The following is a 22,500-nucleotide window of genomic DNA, read 5'->3' as shown; positions in this document are numbered from 1 at the left end:
GGAGCCTCACCGCATAGCAATCGGGGGTGCGAGGCGAGGGATGGGGCGGGAAGGCCCCAACGGCTAGACGGAAGAGGCTTCAGGGCCGCCTAGGAATGGTCCAAGCATCGGACACGCTTGGGGCGACTACCAGTGACAGCCCCCTATCCCGCGATGCGTCCGATACGAAGATGGTTCCAAGGCGGCCGAGGAGCCTCACCGCATAGCAATCGGGGTGCGAGGTGGGGGATGCGGCGAGATGGCCCCAACGGCTAGACGGAAGAGGCCACAGGGCCGCGTCGGAATAGTCCAAGCATCGGACGCGCTTGGGGCGACTACCAGTGACAACCCCTTATCCCGCGATGCGTCCGATACGAAGATAGTTCCAAGGCGGCCGAGGAGCCTCACCGCATAGCAATCGGGGTGCGAGGTGGGGGATGCGGCGAGATGGCCCCAACGGCTAGACGGAAGAGGCTGCAGGGCCGCCTCGGAATAGTCCAAGCATCGGACGCGCTTGGGGCCACTACCAGTGACAACCCCTTATCCCGCGATGCGTCCGATACGAAGATAGTTCCAAGGCGGCCGAAGAGCCTCACCGCATAGCAATCGGGGTGCGAGGTGGGGGATGCGGCGAGATGGCCCCAACGGCTAGACGGAAGAGGCCACAGGGCCGCCTCGGAATAGTCCAAGCATCGGACGCGCTTGGGGCGACTACCAGTGACAACCCCTTATCCCGCGATGCGTCCGATACGAAGATAGTTCCCAGGCGGCCGAGGAGCCTCACCGCATAGCAATCGGGGTGCGAGGCGAGGGATGCGGCGAGATGGCCCCAAAGGCTAGACGGAAGAGGCTGCAGGGCTGCCTCGGAATAGTCCAAGCATCGGACGCGCTTGGGGCGACTACCACTGCCAACCCCTTATCCCGCGATGCGTCCGATACACAGATAGTTCCGAGGCGGCCGAGGAGGTGGGGGATGCAGCGAGATGGCCCCAACGGCTAGACGGAAGAGGCTGCAGGGCCGCCTCGGAATAGTCCAAGCATCGGACGCGCTTGGGGCGACTACCAGTGACAACCCCTTATCCCGCGATGCGTCCGATACACAGATAGTTCCGAGGCGGCCAAGGAGCCTCACCGCATAGCAATCGTGGTGCGAGGTGGGGGATGCGGCGAGATGGCCCCAACGGCTAGACGGAAGAGGCTGCAGGGCCGCCTCGGAATGGTCCAAGCATCGGATGCGCTTGGGGCGACTACCACTGCCAACCCCTTATCCCGCGATGCGTCCGATACACAGATAGTTCCAAGGCGGCCGAGGAGCCTCACAGCATAGCAATCAGGGTGCGAGGCGAGGGATGCGGCGAGAAAGCCCCAACGGCTAGAGGGAAGAGGCTTCAGGTCCGCCTCGGAATGGTCCAAGCATCGGACGCGCTTGGGGCGACTACCAGTGACAACCCCTTATCCCGCGACGCGTCCGATACACAGATAGTTCCAAGGCGGCCGAGGAGCCTCACCGCATAGCAATCGGGGTGCGAGGCGAGGGATGCGGCGAGAAGGACCCAACGGCTACACGGAAGAGGCTTCGGGGCCGCCTCGGAATGGTCCAAGCATCGGACGCGCTTGGGGCGACTACCAGTGACAACCCCTTATCCCGCGACGCGTCCGATACACAGATAGTTCCAAGGCGGCCGAGGAGCCTCACCGCATAGCAATCGGGGTGCGAGGCGAGGGATGCGGTGAGAAGGACCCAACGGCTAGACGGAAGAGGCTTCGGGGCCGCCTCGGAATGGTCCAAGCATCGGACGCGCTTGGGGCGACTACCAGTGACAACCCCTTATCCCGCGACGCGTCCGATACACAGATAGTTCCAAGGCGGCCGAGGAGCCTCACCGCATAGCAATCGGGGTGCGAGGCGAGGGATGCGGCGAGAAGGACCCAACGGCTAGACGGAAGAGGCTTCGGGTCCGCCTCGGAATGGTCCAAGCATCGGACGCGCTTGGGGCGACTACCAGTGACAACCCCTTATCCCGCGACGCGTCCGATACACAGATAGTTCCAAGGCGGCCGAGGAGCCTCACCGCATAGCAATCGGGGTGCGAGGCGAGGGATGCGGCGAGAAGGACCCAACGGCTAGACGGAAGAGGCTTCGGGTCCGCCTCGGAATGGTCCAAGCATCGGACGCGCTTGGGGCGACTACCAGTGACAACCCCTTATCCCGCGACGCGTCCGATACACAGATAGTTCCAAGGCGGCCGAGGAGCCTCACCGCATAGCAATCGGGGTGCGAGGCGAGGGATGCGGCGAGAAGGACCCAACGGCTAGACGGAAGAGGCTTCGGGTCCGCCTCGGAATGGTCCAAGCATCGGACGCGCTTGGGGCGACTACCAGTGACAACCCCTTATCCCGCGACGCGTCCGATACACAGATAGTTCCGAGGCGGCCGAGGAGCCTCACCGCATAGCAATCGGGGTGCGAGGCGAAGGATGCGGCGAGAAGGACCCAACGGCTAGACGGAAGAGGCTTCGGGTCCGCCTCGGAATGGTCCAAGCATCGGACGCGCTTGGGGCGACTACCAGTGACAACCCCTTATCCCGCGACGCGTCCGATACACAGATAGTTCCAAGGCGGCCGAGGAGCCTCACCGCATAGCAATCGGGGTGCGAGGCGAGGGATGCGGCGAGAAGGACCCAACGGCTAGACGGAAGAGGCTTCAGGGCCGCCTCGGAATGGTCCAAGCATCGAACGCGCTTGGGGCGACTACCAGTGACAACCCCTTATCCCGCGACGCGTCCGATACACAGATAGTTCCGAGGCGGCCGAGGAGCCTCACCGCATAGCAATCGGGGTGCGAGGCGAGGGATGCGGCGAGAAGGACCCAACGGCTAGACGGAAGAGGCTTCAGGGCCGCCTCGGAATGGTCCAAGCATCGGACGCGCTTGGGGCGACTACCAGTGACAACCCCTTATCCCGCGACGCGTCCGATACACAGATAGTTCCGAGGCGGCCGAGGAGCCTCACCGCATAGCAATCGGGGTGCGAGGCGAGGGATGCGGCGAGAAGGACCCAACGGCTAGACGGAAGAGGCTTCAGGGCCGCCTCGGAATGGTCCAAGCATCGGACGCGCTTGGGGCGACTACCAATGACAACCCCTTATCCCGCGACGCGTCCGATACACAGATAGTTCCGAGGCGGCCGAGGAGCCTCACCGCATAGCAATCGGGGTGCGAGGCGAGGGATGCGGCGAGAAGGACCCAACGGCTAGACGGAAGAGGCTTCAGGGCCGCCTCGGAATGGTCCAAGCATCGGACGCGCTTGGGGCGACTACCAGTGACAACCCCTTATCCCGCGACGCGTCCGATACACAGATAGTTCCGAGGCGGCCGAGGAGCCTCACCGCATAGCAATCGGGGTGCGAGGCGAGGGATGCGGCGAGAAGGACCCAACGGCTAGACGGAAGAGGCTTCAGGGCCGCCTCGGAATGGTCCAAGCATCGGACGCGCTTGGGGCGACTACCGTTGCCAACCCCTTATCCCGCGATGCGTCTGATACACAGATAGTTCCAAGGCGGCCGAGGAGCCTCACCGCATAGCAATCGGGTTGCGAGGCAGATTATTGGGAAGGGAACCCCCTGGGATGCGGCTCAAGCAGTGCCCAAAGGGACTGGAATGCGGAATCACATCGAGAGACCCAAATGCTATACGAGGGCTCAAATCGAATTATCGATTTGGCCACGACATGGACGCATCGGAACGACTACCTTTGCCGAACCACTCGCAATTGCATCCATACCGAAACCAATAGACATTTCCGTTAGAGCCCTCGCATAGCATTCGGGAATCTCGCATGCCCCTCTAAATCGACCAATGCTGGCGCTCAATGAAAATCCGAGCGCTACCACCGTTCGAGCGCCAGCATTGGTCGAGTTAGAGGGGCACGGGGGAGAATGCTCCAGTCAACACCTCCCCTATATAAGTTATTTGTCCGATTCTCGCACAACCGTAGTCTGCCTCGTCGAATCAAACAACGGTCCCAGATTCCGACTTCCGTTCCGTAGAGACCCAAAAGCTAGATGGAGGCTCGCAAGAAAGAGAGTCGGCGCATAGCAATCGGGTTTCTCGAACGTTTAGGGACCGAGCTCACTTGCGGATAGGGCAAAATCCGCCAAGCAACCCAAAAGCTAGACGGGGGCTCGAATCGAATCGCCTAGGCGGCCACAACAACGACGTGTTGGATCGACTACCAGTGCCAAACCATTCAGCAAGACTAGTCTGTGTCGAGGCCGGATAGAGATTCTCAGAGAGCGCCCGCATAGCATTTAGGAGACCTGCCGCGTCCCTCACACTCGACAAATGGTGGTGCACGTTTATAAATCCGAGCGATCCCAACCCTTTCAAGCACCAACATCGGTCGAGATAGAGGGGCACGGAGGGGGCTGCGTGAGACAACACAGTCCCCTATATAAGTTATTTGTCCGATTCTCACACATCCGAAGAATGGTCATCAAATCGGACAACAGCCCAAACTTCCGACTTCCGTCCCAGAAAGCCCAAGAGCTATCTAAAACGTTCATGGCCGGAACTCGATCGCGGCTATACCAGTCCGCCAAGCAACCCAAAAGCTAGACTGGAGCTCTAGTCGAATCACCTCTGTGGCCATTGCAAGGACGTGTTGGAGCGACTACCATTGCCGAACCATTCCGCAGGTCGAGTCCATACCAAGGCCGCATAGAGATTCACGATGAGCTCCTGCATAGCAATCAGGAGACTTGCCGTGTCCATCACAATCGATAAATCCTGGTGCAAGATTTTTGCATCCGAGCGCTCCAACCAGTCGAGCACCAGCATCAATCGACATAAACGGGCACGGGGGGAGGATGCTCGAGAACACTACCTCCCCTATATAAGTTATTTGTCCGATTCTCAAGCAGCCGAAGTCTGGTCATCGAATCGGGTCAAAGACCACAACTTCCGACTTTACCCACAATGCAAGTCATCGAATCGAACATCGGCCCCCGAGTCGGACTCCATGCGTATGTCAGGTCATCGGACCCAAATTCCGCCTTCCTGCGCATGGCGGGCCATCAATATCAACTCGGTCATCGGACCCAAACTCCGCCTTTTTGCGTATGGCACGCCTTCAAATCGGTCATCGGACCCAAATTCCGCCTTCCTGTGCATGGCGGGCCATCAACATCAACTCGGTCATCGGACCCAAATTCCGCCTTTCTGCGCATGGCACGCCATCAACTCGGTCATCGGACCCAAATTCCGCCTTCCTGCGCATGGCAGGTCATCGGACACAAATTCAGACCTCGCCAATATGCCTACGTATCGAATCGGTCATCGGACCCAACTTCCGACTTCATCCATACTGTAGGGTCTTTGAGGTTGGCGCGGTGCGCTCAACCCAGGGAGTCGACCCATCGAAGCATACACCTCCCCTATATAAGCTATTTGTCCGATTCCCACACCTGTGTAGTTTGCACCTCTGACCAGGACATCGACCCCAACTTCCGAACTCGACTGCAACGACGGCACCAGCGCCTTGGTGCGCACCTTGCGACGCACAGTCCCAACATTCGCCTTCCTGCACATGGCAGGTCATCGGACCCAAATTCCGACCTCGCGAGTATGCCTACATATCGAATCGGTCATCGGACCCAACTTCCGACTTCATCCATACCGTAGGGTCTTTGAGGTTGGCGCGGTGCGCTCAACCCGGGGAGTCGACCCAACGAAGCATACACCTCCCCTATATAAGCTATTTGTCCGATTCCCACACCTGTGTAGTTTGCACCTCCGATCAAGACATCGACCCCAACTTCCGAACTCGCCTCCAACGACCGAACCAGCGCCTTGGTGCGCACCTTGCAACGCACAGTGCCAACATTCGCCTTCCTGCACGTGGCAGGTCATCGGACCCAAATTCCGACCTCGCGAGTATGCCTACATATCGAATCGGTCATCGGACCCAACTTCCGACTTCATCCATACCGTAGGGTCTTTGAGGTTGGCGCGGTGCGCTCAACCCGGGGAGTCGACCCAACGAAGCATACACCTCCCCTATATAAGCTATTTGTCCGATTCCCACACCTGTGTAGCTTGCACCTCCGATCAGGACATCGACCCCAACTTCCGAACTCGACTAAAAAGACCGCACCAGCGCCTTGGTGTGCACCTTGCAACGCACAGTGTCAACATTCGCCTTCCTGCACATGGCAGGTCATCGGACCCAAATTCCGACCTCATGAGCATACCTACTAATCGAATCGGTCATCGGACCCAACTTCCGACTTCATCCATACCGTAGGGTCTTTGAGGTTGGCGCGGTGCGCTCAACCTGGGGAGTCGACCCATCGAAGCATACACCTCCCCTATATAAGCTATTTGTCCGATTCCGACACCTGTGTAGTTTGCACCTCCGCTCAGGACATCGACCCCAACTTCCGAACTCGCCTGCAACGACCGAACCAGCGCCTTGGTGCGCACCAAAAGTGCGCACTTTTGGAGGGCACTTTTCTGCGCTCCAAAGGTGCGCACTTTTGGAGGGCACTTTTTGGAGGGCACTTTTCTGCGCTCCAAAGGTGCGCACTTTTGGAGGGCACTTTTTGGAGGGCACTTTTCTGCGCTCCAAAGGTGCGCACTTTTGGAGGGCACTTTTTGGAGGGCACTTTTCTGCGCTCCAAAGGTGCGCACTTTTGGAGGGCACTTTTTGGAGGGCACTTTTCTGCGCTCCAAAGGTGCGCACTTTTGGAGGGCACTTTTTGGAGGGCACTTTTCTGCGCTCCAAAGGTGCGCACTTTTGGAGGGCACTTTTTGGAGGGCACTTTTCTGCGCTCCAAAGGTGCGCACTTTTGGAGGGCACTTTTTGGAGGGCACTTTTCTGCGCTCCAAAGGTGCGCACTTTTGGAGGGCACTTTTTGGAGGGCACTTTTCTGCGCTCCAAAGGTGCGCACTTTTGGAGGGCACTTTTTGGAGGGCACTTTTCTGCGCTCCAAAGGTGCGCACTTTTGGAGGGCACTTTTTGGAGGGCACTTTTCTGCGCTCCAAAGGTGCGCACTTTTGGAGGGCACTTTTGTGCACTCCAAAGGTGCGCACTTTTGGAGGGCACTTTTCCTGTGCTCCAAAGGTGCACACCTAGGTGAGCACCTTCGACCACACCTTGTAGCACACCAAACTCTGACTTTCGACTTCATCCGCAATGCAGGGTCTTTGAGGTTGGCGCAATGCGCACAACCAGGGGAGTCGACCCATCAAACCCAACACCTCCCCTATATAAGCTATTTGTCTGATTCTCATACATGCGTAGCCTGCAGGAGCAATTAGGACATCGACCCCAACTTTCGGCTTCTAAACGAAAACAAGGTCTTTGAGGTTGGTGTAATGCGAACAACTAGGGGAGTCAACCCATCAAACCCAACACCTCCCCTATATAAGCTATTTGTCTGATTCTCATACATGTGTAGTCTACAGGAGCAATTAGGACATCGACCCCAACTTTTGACTTCTTAACGAAAACAAGGTCTTTGAGGTTGACGTAATGCGCACAACCAGGGGAGTCGACCCATCAAACCCAACACCTCCCCTATATAAGCTATTTGTCCGATTCTCATACATGTGTAGCCTGCAGGAGCCATTAGGACATTGACCCCAACTTTTGACTTCTTAACGAAAACAAGGTCTTTGAGGTTGGCGTAATGCGCACAACCAAGGGAGTTGACCCATCAAACCCAACACCTCCCCTATATAAGCTATTTGTCTGATTCTCATACATGTGTAGCCTGCAACAACGATTAGGACATCCACCCCAACTTCTGAATTCGTCTGCGTTGACCGCACCAAAGGTGCACGCCTTGGTGCTCACCAAAATCCGACTTCCGACTTCTTCTGCTATGCGGGGTCTTTGAGGTTGGCGCAGTGCGCACAACCAGGGGAGTCAACCCACCGAATGCAACACCTCCCCTATATAAGCTATTTGTCTGATTCTCATACATGCGTAGACTGCAGCAATGATTAGGACATCCACCCCAACTTTTGACTTCTTAAACAAGACAGGGTCTTTGAAGTTGGTGCAGTGCACACAACCAGGGGAGTCGACCCATCAAACGCAACACCTCCCCTATATAAAGCTATTTGTCCGATTCTCATACGTGTAGTCTGCAGCAGCGATTAGGACATCGACCCCAACTTCCGAATTCGTTTGCATTGACCGCACCAAAGGTGCACGCCTTGGTGTGCACCCTGGAGTGCACTTTGGTGCTCACCTCGGTGCACACTTTGGTGTGCACCTCGGTGTGCACCAAAGGTGCGCACCTTGGAGCGCACCAAAGGTGTACACTTTGGAGCGCACCACATAGGGTCTTTGAGAGGTTGGCGCAGTGCGCACACCAAGGTGGGTGTTGAGGTGCGTGCCGAGGTGGGTGGGTGCTAGGGTGCGCTCCATGGTGGGTGCCAGGGTGGGTGCGTGCTAGGGTGGATTCCAAAGAGGGTCATAGGGTGGGTGCCAAGGTGGGTTGGTGATATAGTGGGTTCAAAGGTGGGTACTAGGGTGGGTTCCAAGGTGGGTCACAAGTTGGGTGCCAGGATGCGTGGGTGTTAGGTTGGGTGCCAAGGTGGGCTCCTGCGTGGGTGGGTGCTAGGGTGGGTTTCAAGGTGGACGCGAGGGCGGGTGCCAAGGTGGGTAACAAGTTGGGTGTTAGGATGGGTGAGTGCTAGAGTGGGTGCCAAGGTGGGTGGGTGCTAAGGTGGATGCCAAGGTGGTTCACAGGGTGGGTGGGTTCTAGGGTGAGTTCCAAGGTGGGTCACAGGTTCAGTGCTAGGGTGGGTGTCAAGGCGGGTGTCGAGGTGCCTGGGTGCTAGGGTGTGGATGCCAATGTGGGTCATAGGGTGGGTACTAGGGTGGGCTGCAATGTGGGTGCCAAGGTGGGTAACATGCTCGGTGGGTTCTAAATTGGGTGCCAGGGTGGGTGTGCACCCACCTTGCCCGAGGTGGGTGCCAAGGTGCCAGTGTGGGTGGGTGCTAAGGTGGATGCCAAGGTGGGTGAGAAGGTGGGTGATAGGTTGAGTGGTAGGATGGGTGGGTGCCAAGATGGGTCACAGGGTGGGTGCAAGGGTGGGTAGGTGCTAGGGTTGGTGTCAGGGTGGGTGGGTGCTAGGTTGGGTTCCAAGGTGGGTGCGAGGGTGAGTGTCAAGGTGGGTCACAGGTTAGGTGCTAGGATGGGTGAGTGCTAGGGTGCAAAGGTGCCAGGGTGGGTGCTAGGATGGGTCGATGCTAGGGTGAGTGGCAAGGTGGGTCCACAAGTGTCAAGGTGGGTGCCGAGGTGGGTGCCAAGTCGGCGACTGCTATGGTGGATGCCAAGGTGGGTCACGGGGTGGGTGCCAAGTTGCTAGGTTGGGTTCCAAGGTGGGTGCCAACGTGGGTGCTAGGGTGCGTGGGTTAAAGGGTGTGTCACAACGTGGGTGCCAGGATGGGTGCGCACCCACACTGGCCAAGACGGGTGCGGGTGCAAGGTTGGGTTCCAAGCCCGGTCACAGGCTGGGTGCTAGGATGGGTGGGTGCCAAGGTGGGCACCAGGGTGGGTGCACCCACCCTGGCCAAGGTGGGTCACGGGGTGGGTCCTAGGGTGGGTAACGGGGTGGGTACTAAGGTGCGTGCCAAGGTGGGTCATAGGGTGGGTGCCAAGGTGGGCACCAGGGTGGGTGTGCACCAACCCTAGCCAGGGTAGGTCACGGGGTGGTTGTCGGGGTGGGCGTCAAGGAGCCAAGGTGGGTGGCAAGTAGCCAAGTTGCGTGCCAAGGTGGGTGTCGGGGTGGGTGCCAAGGATCCAAGGTGGGTGCCAAGGAACCAAGGTGGGTGTCTGGGTGGGTGCCGAGGTGGGAGCCAGGGTGGGTCCCAAGGTGAGTGCAAAGGTGGGTGCCAGGGTCAAGGTGAGTGCCAATGTGGGTTCCAAGGTGCCAGGGTCAGGGTGAGTGCCAATGTGGGTTCAAAGGTGCTAAGTTGGGTGCGAGGTTGGGTGCGAGGGTGGGTGGGTGCCAAGGTGTGCTAGGTGGAAGCCCGGGTGGGTCGGCATCCCATGGGTGTCGAGTTGGGTGCCTGATGGGTGCTTCTTGTCAAGTTTTAGTCGTCGGGACTCATTTCGAGCCTTAGAGGTCGTTTCTTGTCCGGTTGCCCTGTCTTCGACCTGGGAACCCAATTTTGGTCCTCGGGTCCCATTTTTTTTTGTCTCGCATCCCACTTTTGGCCTGTGGCCTTTTCGGGGTCGATTCTCGTTTTGGGCATCAGAGCATGTTTCTTCTCCTAAAACCCAATATTTGTTTATTAAGTCTCGGAACACATTTTTGTTCTCGTGGACCCATCATGGGTCTTGGAACGCATTTGTGGTCCTTGGGTCCCATTTTGCATCCCGAAACTTGTGTTTTGGTGCTTGATCCCTATTTTGGGTGCCCACCTTGCACCAAGTGCGCACCCGGGGCAAACCGAGCGCCTTGGTGCACCGGGGCAAGATCGAGCGTGCACCCGAGGCGCCCCGAACATGCACCAAGGTGCACTCGGCCCACATGTGAGCGCAGGTCGTTGCGCCCGAGGTGGTGTGTGGGCACCGCGTTGCAGACGGGACACTGCACGCACACGACGCCCCCTCCAGGTGCACGCACGTAGGCCGGGCCGGGTGCACACCCGACGCCCTAGCAAGGTGCGCGCACCCGGGCAGGGCTCACACTTGGCGAACGGGGCGCACTTCGCGAGGGAGGGTGTGCACCTCGACGGGGGTGGGTGGCCGGGGTGGATTCGCACGTGGGTCGCGGTTTGCTAAGTACACACTGCGACAAGCTCATAACGGGTGCGATCATACCAGCATTAGTGCACCGGATCCCATCAGAACTCCGCAGTTAAGCGCGCTTGGGCCGGAGTAGTACTGGGATGGGTGACCTCCCGGGAAGTCCCGGTGTTGCACCCTTTTTTAGTTTTTCGCCGGGCGTCGCAATGCTATTTGAATAAACCTTTTGCCCGTTTGCGTTCTCGTCGGGGCCGGGCCGGGCCGGGGTGCGCTGCCCGCACTACCGCGCGCGCGGGGGCGACACCGAGCGCGCACCCGAGGCACCCCGAGCACACAGGCCACGGTGCAACCCGGGCGTTGTGCGCGCACCCCGGTGCGCCCGAGGTGCTGCGCGCGCACCCAGGTGAAATCGGTGTGCACCTCGGCCAGTGCGCGCTCGGTCGAGTCGCGCACGTTGGCCAAGGTGCACGGTGATGTTTCTTACTCTAAGGTTCCGCACCAGACGCCCGGGACAGGTGAGCGAAGCTGGGCGGGGCCGGGTGCGCGGCCGGGGCAGGTGCACGCAGCTGGAGAGAGCTTTGGAGCACACTTCGGAGCGCACCAATGATGCGCTCCATTCAAAAGTTTCCTGAAAAGGCAAAAAAAGTTGAGATTATAGAATTTCCCACTTGAGAGATTGTAAAAAAAAAAAATTTAAAATGAAGGAAACGCGGGTGCCAAGGTGTGCGCAGCCCAGCCAAGGTGTGCGCACCAAGGCGCCCACCCTGGCGAAGGTGCACGCAAGGTGCGCACCCGAGGCAAACCGGACAATTAACCCAACTTTCGACTTCGCGCGCACCTTGGAGCGCACTTCGGAGCGCTCCTTGGTGCGCACCAATCTTGGGCACCTCGGAGTGCACCATGGCGCCCACCAAGGTGCGCACCCGGGGCAAACCGAGCTCCGACTTCGTGCGCACCTTGGAGCGCACGAAAGGTGCGCACCATGGCGCCCACCAAGGTGCGCAGCCCAGCCAAGGCGTGCGCATCAAGGTGCGCACCCTGGCGAAGGTGCGCACCCGGGGCAAACCGAGCTCCGACTTCGTGCGCACCTTGGAGCGCACAAAAGGTGCGCAACCCAGCCAAGGTGTGCGCACCCCGGTCAAACCGAGCTCCGAATCGTGCGCACCAGAGGTGCACGCCATCGTGCGCACCTTGGAGCACACTTCGGAGCCCTCCTTGGTGCGCGCCGATGTTGCGCACCTCGGAGCGCACCCGGGGAAAACAATGCAATTAACCCGACTTTCGACTTCGTGGGCACCTCGGAGCGCTCTCGGGTTCGCACCTCGGAGCACACCGAGGTGCGCACCTTTGATGCGCTGCCTTCACCAATTTCCAGAAAAGGCAAGAAAACATTGAGAAGGTGTGCGCACCGAGGTGCCCACCCTGGCGAAGGTGCACGCGAGGTGCGCACCCGGGGCAAACCGGGCTCCGACTTCGTGCACGCCGCACCTTGGAGCACACTTCGGAGCGCTCCTTGGTGCGCACCAGGGCGCGCAACCCAGCCGAGGTGCCCACCCCGGCGAAGGTGCACGCGAGGTGCGCACCCGGGGCAAACCGGGCTCCGACTTCGTGCACGCCATGGTGCCCACCGCGGCGAAGGTGCACGCGAGGTGCGCACCCGGGGCAAACCGGGCTCCGACTTCGTGCACGCCGCACCTTGGAGCACACTTCGGAGCGCTCCTTGGTGCGCACCATGGTGCCCACCAGGGCGCGCAACCCCGCCGAAGGTGCACGCGAGGTGCGCACCCGGGGCAAACCGGGCTCCGACTTCGTGCACGCCGCACCTTGGAGCACACTTCGGAGCGCTCCTTGGTGCGCACCATGGTGCCCACCAGGGCGCGCAACCCCGCCGAAGGTGCACGCGAGGTGCGCACCCGGGGCAAACCGGGCTCCGACTTCGTGCACGCCATGGTGCGCACCGCGGCGAAGGTGCGCACCCGGGGCAAACCGGGCTCCGACTTCGTGCACGCCGCACCTTGGAGCACACTTCGGAGCGCTCCTTGGTGCGCACCAGGGCGCGCAACCCAGCCGAGGTGCCCACCCCGGCGAAGGTGCACGCGAGGTGCGTACCCGGGGCAAACCGGGCTCCGACTTCGTGCACGCCGCACCTTGGAGCACACTTCGGAGCGCTCCTTGGTGCGCACCATGGTGCCCACCAGGCCGCGCAACCCAGCCAAGGTGTGCGCACCAAGGTGCACGCGAGGTGCGCACCCGGGGCAAACCGGGGTCCGACTTCGTGCACGCCGCACCTTGGAGCACACATCGGGGCGCTCCCGGGTTCGCACCGGCGTTGCGCACCGTGGTGGGCACCTCGGAGCACACCAAGGTGGGCAGCGAGGTGCGCACCTTTGATGCGATGCCTTCACTAATTTCCATAAAAGGCAAAAAAAAAACGAGATTTTAAAATTTCCGTTTTGAAAGATAGTGAGAAAAAGGGAATGCTGGTGCCATCTTGAGCCCGCCCTGGTGCGCAGCCCAGCCAAGGTGTGCGCACCAAGGTGCCCACCCTGGCGAAGGTGCGCGCCCGGGCAATTAACCCAACTTCCAACTTCGCGCGCGCCAGGGTGGGAGCGCACCCAACAACCGGGCCTGGGAAGAGCCAATGCGAGAAACCCCACCAAACGCTCTGACAAAAAAAGAGGGGGCGCTCCAGTAACCCCGCTTCGGAGCGCACCCTGGGCAAACCCAGCCAAGGTGCCCACCCCGGCCAAGGTGCAGGCGAGGTGCGCACCCGGGGCAAACCGGGCTCCGACAACGTGCACGCCGCACCTTGGAGCACACTTCGTAGCGCTCCCGGGTGCGCACCTCAGAGCACACCAAGGTGGGCAGCGAGGTGCGCACCTTTGATGCGCTGCCTTCACTAATTTCCAGAAAAGGCAAAAAAAAAAGGAGATTTTAAAATTTCCGTTTTGAAAGATAGTGAAAAAAACGGAACGCGCGTGCCATCTTGAGCCCGCCCTGGTGCGCAGCCCAGGTAAGGTGCCCACCCTGGCAAAGGTGCGCACCCGGGCAATTAACCCTACTTCCGACTTCGTGCGCGCCAGGGTGGCAACCGGGCCTCGGAAGAGCCAATGCGAGAAACCCCACCAAACGCTCCGACAAAAAAAGAGGCGGCGCTCCAATAACCCCGCTTCGGAGCGCAGCCGGGGCAAACCCAGCCAAGGTGCCCACCCCGACGAAGGTGCACGCGAGGTGCGCACCCGGGGCAAACCGGGCTCCGACAACGTGCACGCAGCACCTTGGAGCACACTTCGAAGCACTCCCGGGTGCCCACCGGCGTTGCGCACCGTGGTGGGCAGCGAGGTGCGCACCTTTGATGCGCTGCCTTCACTAATTTCCAGAAAAAGGCAAAAAAAAATGAGATTTTAAAATTTCCGTTTTGAAAGATAGTGAAAAAAAAGGAACGCGGGTGCCATCTTGAGCCCGCCCTGGTGCGCAGCCCAGGCAAGGCATGCGCACCAAGGTGCCCACCCGAGGTGCACACCCGGGGCAAACCGGGCTCCGACTTCGTGCAGGCCGCACCTTGGAGCACACTTCGGAGCGCTCCTTGGTGCGCACCATGGTGCCCACCAGGGCGCGCAACCCAGCCAAGGTCTGCACACCAAGGTGCCCACCCCGGCGAAGGTGCACGCGAGGTGCGCACCCGGGGCAAACCGGGCTCCGACTTCGTGCACGCCATGGTGCCCACCGCGGCGAAGGTGCACGCGAGGTGCGCACCCGGGGCAAACCGGGCTCCGACTTCGTGCACGCCGCACCTTGGAGCACACTTCGGAGCGCTCCTTGGTGCGCACCATGGTGCCCACCAGGGCGCGCAACCCAGCCAAGGTGTGCGCACCAAGGTGCACGCGAGGTGCGCACCCGGGGCAAACCGGGGTCCGACTTCGTGCACGCCGCACCTTGGAGCACACATCGGAGCGCTCCCAGGTTTGCACCAGCGTTGCGCACCTTTGATGCGCTGCCTTCACTAATTTCCAGAAAAGGCAAAAAAAAACGAGATTTTAAAATTTCCGTTCTGAAAGATAGTGAAAAAAACGGAACGCGGGTGCCATCTTGAGCCCTTCCTGGTGCGCAGCCCAGGCAAGTTGTGCGCACCAAGGTGCCCACCCTGGCGGAGGTGCGCGCCCGGGGCAATCCGGGCTCCGACTTCGTGCACTGCATGGTGCCCACCAAGGCGCGCAACCCAGCCAAGGTGCCCACCGCAGCGAAGGTGCACGCGAGGTGCGCACCCGAGGTGCACACCCGGGGCAAACCGGGCTCCGACTTCGTGCACGCCGCACCTTGGAGCACACTTCAGAGCGCTCCTTGGTGCGCACCAGGGCGCGCAACCCAGCCGAGGTGCCCACCCCGGCGAAGGTGCACGCGAGGTGCGCACCCGGGGCAAACCGGGCTCCGACTTCGTGCACGCCATGGTGCCCACCGCGGCGAAGGTGCGCACCCGGGGCAAACCGGGCTCCGACTTCGTGCACGCCGCACCTTGGAGCACACTTCGGAGCGCTCCTTGGTGCGCACCATGGTGCCCACCAGGCCGCGCAACCCAGCCAAGGTGTGCGCACCAAGGTGCACGCGAGGTGCGCACCCGGGGCAAACCGGGGTCCGACTTCGTGCACGCCGCACCTTGGAGCACACATCGGGGCGCTCCCGGGTTCGCACCGGCGTTGCGCACCGTGGTGGGCACCTCGGAGCACACCAAGGTGGGCAGCGAGGTGCGCACCTTTGATGCGATGCCTTCACTAATTTCCATAAAAGGCAAAAAAAAAACGAGATTTTAAAATTTCCGTTTTGAAAGATAGTGAGAAAAAGGGAATGCTGGTGCCATCTTGAGCCCGCCCTGGTGCGCAGCCCAGCCAAGGTTTGCGCACCAAGGTGCCCACCCTGGCGAAGGTGCGCGCCCGGGCAATTAACCCAACTTCCAACTTCGCGCGCGCCAGGGTGGGAGCGCACCCAACAACCGGGCCTGGGAAGAGCCAATGCGAGAAACCCCACCAAACTCTCTGACAAAAAAAGAGGGGGCGCTCCAGTAACCCCGCTTCGGAGCGCACCCTGGGCAAACCCAGCCAAGGTGCCCACCCCGGCCAAGGTGCAGGCGAGGTGCGCACCCGGGGCAAACCGGGCTCCGACAACGTGCACGCCGCACCTTGGAGCACACTTCGTAGCGCTCCCGGGTGCGCACCTCAGAGCACACCAAGGTGGGCAGCGAGGTGCGCACCTTTGATGCGCTGCCTTCACTAATTTCCAGAAAAGGCAAAAAAAAAAGGAGATTTTAAAATTTCCGTTTTGAAAGATAGTGAAAAAAACGGAACGCGCGTGCCATCTTGAGCCCGCCCTGGTGCGCAGCCCAGGTAAGGTGCCACCCTGGCAAAGGTGCGCACCCGGGCAATTAACCCTACTTCCGACTTCGTGCGCGCCAGGGTGGCAACCGGGCCTCGGAAGAGCCAATGCGAGAAACCCCACCAAACGCTCCGACAAAAAAAGAGGCGGCGCTCCAATAACCCCGCTTCGGAGCGCAGCCGGGGCAAACCAAGCCAAGGTGCCCACCCCGACGAAGGTGCACGCGAGGTGCGCACCCGGGGCAAACCGGGCTCCGACAACGTGCACGCAGCACCTTGGAGCACACTTCGAAGCACTCCCGGGTGCCCACCGGCGTTGCGCACCGTGGTGGGCAGCGAGGTGCGCACCTTTGATGTGCTGCCTTCACTAATTTCCAGAAAAAGGCAAAAAAAAATGAGATTTTAAAATTTCCGTTTTGAAAGATAGTGAAAAAAAAGGAACGCGGGTGCCATCTTGAGCCCGCCCTGGTGCGCAGCCCAGGCAAGGCATGCGCACCAAGGTGCCCACCCGAGGTGCACACCCGGGGCAAACCGGGCTCCGACTTCGTGCAGGCCGCACCTTGGAGCACACTTCGGAGCGCTCCTTGGTGCGCACCATGGTGCCCACCAGGGCGCACCCGAGGCAAACCGGGCTCCGACTTCGTGCACGCCGCACCTTGGAGCACACATCGGAGCGCTCCCAGGTTCGCACCAGCGTTGCGCACCTTTGATGCGCTGCCTTCACTAATTTCCAGAAAAGGCAAAAAAAAACGATATTTTAAAATTTCCGTTCTGAAAGATAGTGAAAAAAACGGAACGCGGGTGCCATCTTGAGCCCTTCCTGATGCGCAGCCCAGGCAAGTTGTGCGCACCAAGGTGCCCACCCTGGCGGAGGTGCGCGCCCGGGGCAAACCGGGCTCCGACTTCGTGCACTGCATGGTGCCCACCAAGGCGCGCAACCCAGCCAAGGTGCCCACCGCAGCGAAGGTGCACGCGAGGTGCGCACCCGAGGTGCACACCCGGGGCAAACCGGGCTCCGACTTCGTGCACGCCGCACCTTGGAGCACACTTCAGAGCGCTCCTTGGTACGCACCAGGGCGCGCAACCCAGCCAAGGTGCTCACCCCGGCGAAGGTGCACGCGAGGTGCGCACCCGGGGCAAACCGGGCTCGGACTTCGTGCACGCCGCACCTTGGAGCACACATCGGAGCGCTCCCGGGTTCGCACCAGCATTGCGCACCTTTGATGCGCTGCCTTCACTAATTTCCAGAAAAGGCAAAAAAAAGAAAAAAATGAGATTTTAAAATTTCCGTTTTGAAAGATAGTGAAAAAAACGGAACGCGGGTGCCATCTTGAGCCCGCCCTGGTGTGCAGCCCAGGCAAGTTGTGCGCACCAAGGCACCCACCCTGGCCAAGGTGGGTCACGGGGTGGGTCCTAGGGTGGGTAACGGTGTGGGTACTAAGGTGCGTGCCAAGGTGGGTCATAGGGTGGGTGCCAAGGTGGGCACCAGGGTGGGTGTGCACCAACCCTAGCCAGGGTAGGTCACGGGGTGGTTGTCGGGGTGGGCGTCAAGGAGCCAAGGTGGGTGGCAAGTAGCCAAGTTGCGTGCCAAGGTGGGTGTCGGGGTGGGTGCCAAGGATCCAAGGTGGGTGCCAAGGAACCAAGGTGGGTGTCTGGGTGGGTGCCGAGGTGGGAGCCAGGGTGGGTCCCAAGGTGAGTGCAAAGGTGGGTGCCAGGGTCAAGGTGAGTGCCAATGTGGGTTCCAAGGTGCCAGGGTCAGGGTGAGTGCCAATGTGGGTTCAAAGGTGCTAAGTTGGGTGCGAGGTTGGGTGCGAGGGTGGGTGGGTGCCAAGGTGTGCTAGGTGGAAGCCCGGGTGGGTCGGCATCCCATGGGTGTCGAGTTGGGTGCCTGATGGGTGCTTCTTGTCAAGTTTTAGTCGTCGGGACTCATTTCGAGCCTTAGAGGTCGTTTCTTGTCCGGTTGCCCTGTCTTCGACCTGGGAACCCAATTTTGGTCCTCGGGTCCCATTTTTTTTTGTCTCGCATCCCACTTTTGGCCTGTGGCCTTTTCGGGGTCGATTCTCGTTTTGGGCATCAGAGCATGTTTCTTCTCCTAAAACCCAATATTTGTTTATTAAGTCTCGGAACACATTTTTGTTCTCGTGGACCCATCATGGGTCTTGGAACGCATTTGTGGTCCTTGGGTCCCATTTTGCATCCCGAAACTTGTGTTTTGGTGCTTGATCCCTATTTTGGGTGCCCACCTTGCACCAAGTGCGCACCCGGGGCAAACCGAGCGCCTTGGTGCACCGGGGCAAGATCGAGCGTGCACCCGAGGCGCCCCGAACATGCACCAAGGTGCACTCGGCCCACATGTGAGCGCAGGTCGTTGCGCCCGAGGTGGTGTGTGGGCACCGCGTTGCAGACGGGACACTGCACGCACACGACGCCCCCTACAGGTGCACGCACGTAGGCCGGGCCGGGTGCACACCCGACGCCCTAGCAAGGTGCGCGCACCCGGGCAGGGCTCACACTTGGCGAACGGGGCGCACTTCGCGAGGGAGGGTGTGCACCTCGACGGGGGTGGGTGGCCGGGGTGGATTCGCACGTGGGTCGCGGTTTGCTAAGTACACACTGCGACAAGCTCATAACGGGTGCGATCATACCAGCGTTAGTGCACCGGATCCCATCAGAACTCCGCAGTTAAGCGCGCTTGGGCCGGAGTAGTACTGGGATGGGTGACCTCCCGGGAAGTCCCGGTGTTGCACCCTTTTTTAGTTTTTCGCCGGGCATCGCAATGCTATTTGAATAAACCTTTTGCCCGTTTGCGTTCTCGTCGGGGCCGGGCCGGGCCGGGGTGCGCTGCCCGCACTACCGCGCGCGCGGGGGCGACACCGAGCGCGCACCCGAGGCGCCCCGAGCACACAGGCCACGGTGCAACCCGGGCGTTGTGCGCGCACCCCGGTGCGCCCGAGGTGCTGCGCGCGCACCCAGGTGAAATCGGTGTGCACCTCGGCCAGTGCGCGCTCGGTCGAGTCGCGCACGTTGGCCAAGGTGCACGGTGATGTTTCTTACTCTAAGGTTCCGCACCAGACGCCCGGGACAGGTGAGCGAAGCTGGGCGGGGCCGGGTGCGCGGCCGGGGCAGGTGCACGCAGCTGGAGAGAGCTTTGGAGCACACTTCGGAGCGCACCAATGATGCGCTCCATTCAAAAGTTTCCTGAAAAGGCAAAAAAAGTTGAGATTATAGAATTTCCCACTTGAGAGATTGTAAAAAAAAAAAATTTAAAATGAAGGAAACGCGGGTGCCAAGGTGTGCGCAGCCCAGCCAAGGTGTGCGCACCAAGGCGCCCACCCTGGCGAAGGTGCACGCAAGGTGCGCACCCGAGGCAAACCGGACAATTAACCCAACTTTCGACTTCGCGCGCACCTTGGAGCGCACTTCGGAGCGCTCCTTGGTGCGCACCAATCTTGGGCACCTCGGAGTGCACCATGGCGCCCACCAAGGTGCGCACCCGGGGCAAACCGAGCTCCGACTTCGTGCGCACCTTGGAGCGCACGAAAGGTGCGCACCATGGCGCCCACCAAGGTGCGCAGCCCAGCCAAGGCGTGCGCATCAAGGTGCGCACCCTGGCGAAGGTGCGCACCCGGGGCAAACCGAGCTCCGACTTCGTGCGCACCTTGGAGCGCACAAAAGGTGCGCAACCCAGCCAAGGTGTGCGCACCCCGGTCAAACCGAGCTCCGAATCGTGCGCACCAGAGGTGCACGCCATCGTGCGCACCTTGGAGCACACTTCGGAGCCCTCCTTGGTGCGCGCCGATGTTGCGCACCTCGGAGCGCACCCGGGGAAAACAATGCAATTAACCCGACTTTCGACTTCGTGGGCACCTCGGAGCGCTCTCGGGTTCGCACCTCGGAGCACACCGAGGTGCGCACCTTTGATGCGCTGCCTTCACCAATTTCCAGAAAAGGCAAGAAAACATTGAGAAGGTGTGCGCACCGAGGTGCCCACCCTGGCGAAGGTGCACGCGAGGTGCGCACCCGGGGCAAACCGGGCTCCGACTTCGTGCACGCCGCACCTTGGAGCACACTTCGGAGCGCTCCTTGGTGCGCACCAGGGCGCGCAACCCAGCCGAGGTGCCCACCCCGGCGAAGGTGCACGCGAGGTGCGCACCCGGGGCAAACCGGGCTCCGACTTCGTGCACGCCATGGTGCCCACCGCGGCGAAGGTGCACGCGAGGTGCGCACCCGGGGCAAACCGGGCTCCGACTTCGTGCACGCCGCACCTTGGAGCACACTTCGGAGCGCTCCTTGGTGCGCACCATGGTGCCCACCAGGGCGCGCAACCCCGCCGAAGGTGCACGCGAGGTGCGCACCCGGGGCAAACCGGGCTCCGACTTCGTGCACGCCGCACCTTGGAGCACACTTCGGAGCGCTCCTTGGTGCGCACCATGGTGCCCACCAGGGCGCGCAACCCCGCCGAAGGTGCACGCGAGGTGCGCACCCGGGGCAAACCGGGCTCCGACTTCGTGCACGCCGCACCTTGGAGCACACTTCGGAGCGCTCCTTGGTGCGCACCAGGGCGCGCAACCCAGCCGAGGTGCCCACCCCGGCGAAGGTGCACGCGAGGTGCGTACCCGGGGCAAACCGGGCTCCGACTTCGTGCACGCCGCACCTTGGAGCACACTTCGGAGCGCTCCTTGGTGCGCACCATGGTGCCCACCAGGCCGCGCAACCCAGCCAAGGTGTGCGCACCAAGGTGCACGCGAGGTGCGCACCCGGGGCAAACCGGGGTCCGACTTCGTGCACGCCGCACCTTGGAGCACACATCGGGGCGCTCCCGGGTTCGCACCGGCGTTGCGCACCGTGGTGGGCACCTCGGAGCACACCAAGGTGGGCAGCGAGGTGCGCACCTTTGATGCGATGCCTTCACTAATTTCCATAAAAGGCAAAAAAAAAACGAGATTTTAAAATTTCCGTTTTGAAAGATAGTGAGAAAAAGGGAATGCTGGTGCCATCTTGAGCCCGCCCTGGTGCGCAGCCCAGCCAAGGTGTGCGCACCAAGGTGCCCACCCTGGCGAAGGTGCGCGCCCGGGCAATTAACCCAACTTCCAACTTCGCGCGCGCCAGGGTGGGAGCGCACCCAACAACCGGGCCTGGGAAGAGCCAATGCGAGAAACCCCACCAAACGCTCTGACAAAAAAAGAGGGGGCGCTCCAGTAACCCCGCTTCGGAGCGCACCCTGGGCAAACCCAGCCAAGGTGCCCACCCCGGCCAAGGTGCAGGCGAGGTGCGCACCCGGGGCAAACCGGGCTCCGACAACGTGCACGCCGCACCTTGGAGCACACTTCGTAGCGCTCCCGGGTGCGCACCTCAGAGCACACCAAGGTGGGCAGCGAGGTGCGCACCTTTGATGCGCTGCCTTCACTAATTTCCAGAAAAGGCAAAAAAAAAAGGAGATTTTAAAATTTCCGTTTTGAAAGATAGTGAAAAAAACGGAACGCGCGTGCCATCTTGAGCCCGCCCTGGTGCGCAGCCCAGGTAAGGTGCCCACCCTGGCAAAGGTGCGCACCCGGGCAATTAACCCTACTTCCGACTTCGTGCGCGCCAGGGTGGCAACCGGGCCTCGGAAGAGCCAATGCGAGAAACCCCACCAAACGCTCCGACAAAAAAAGAGGCGGCGCTCCAATAACCCCGCTTCGGAGCGCAGCCGGGGCAAACCCAGCCAAGGTGCCCACCCCGACGAAGGTGCACGCGAGGTGCGCACCCGGGGCAAACCGGGCTCCGACAACGTGCACGCAGCACCTTGGAGCACACTTCGAAGCACTCCCGGGTGCCCACCGGCGTTGCGCACCGTGGTGGGCAGCGAGGTGCGCACCTTTGATGCGCTGCCTTCACTAATTTCCAGAAAAAGGCAAAAAAAAATGAGATTTTAAAATTTCCGTTTTGAAAGATAGTGAAAAAAAAGGAACGCGGGTGCCATCTTGAGCCCGCCCTGGTGCGCAGCCCAGGCAAGGCATGCGCACCAAGGTGCCCACCCGAGGTGCACACCCGGGGCAAACCGGGCTCCGACTTCGTGCAGGCCGCACCTTGGAGCACACTTCGGAGCGCTCCTTGGTGCGCACCATGGTGCCCACCAGGGCGCGCAACCCAGCCAAGGTCTGCACACCAAGGTGCCCACCCCGGCGAAGGTGCACGCGAGGTGCGCACCCGGGGCAAACCGGGCTCCGACTTCGTGCACGCCATGGTGCCCACCGCGGCGAAGGTGCACGCGAGGTGCGCACCCGGGGCAAACCGGGCTCCGACTTCGTGCACGCCGCACCTTGGAGCACACTTCGGAGCGCTCCTTGGTGCGCACCATGGTGCCCACCAGGGCGCGCAACCCAGCCAAGGTGTGCGCACCAAGGT

General features: G+C 60.9%; 2 non-coding genes across 2 annotated transcripts; both read left to right on the top strand.

Moving 5' to 3' along the window:
• The first annotated feature begins 10,808 nt into the window (after window positions 1-10,808).
• On the top strand, window positions 10,809-10,927 carry LOC131869238 (5S ribosomal RNA). The gene has a single exon (XR_009367630.1). It is a non-coding gene; the product is annotated as a 5S ribosomal RNA (ribosomal RNA).
• A 7,817-nt stretch (window positions 10,928-18,744) lies between these two features.
• Window positions 18,745-18,863, top strand: LOC131869246 (5S ribosomal RNA). Its single transcript, XR_009367638.1, has one exon. It is a non-coding gene; the product is annotated as a 5S ribosomal RNA (ribosomal RNA).
• The last annotated feature ends 3,637 nt before the right edge of the window (window positions 18,864-22,500 follow it).

Source organism: Cryptomeria japonica, unplaced genomic scaffold (genome assembly GCF_030272615.1).
Source record: "Cryptomeria japonica unplaced genomic scaffold, Sugi_1.0 HiC_scaffold_240, whole genome shotgun sequence".
Classification (NCBI taxonomy): Eukaryota; Viridiplantae; Streptophyta; class Pinopsida; order Cupressales; family Cupressaceae; genus Cryptomeria; species Cryptomeria japonica.
Note: the sequence above shows the minus strand (reverse complement) of the source record. Positions and strands in the feature narration are given on the sequence as shown.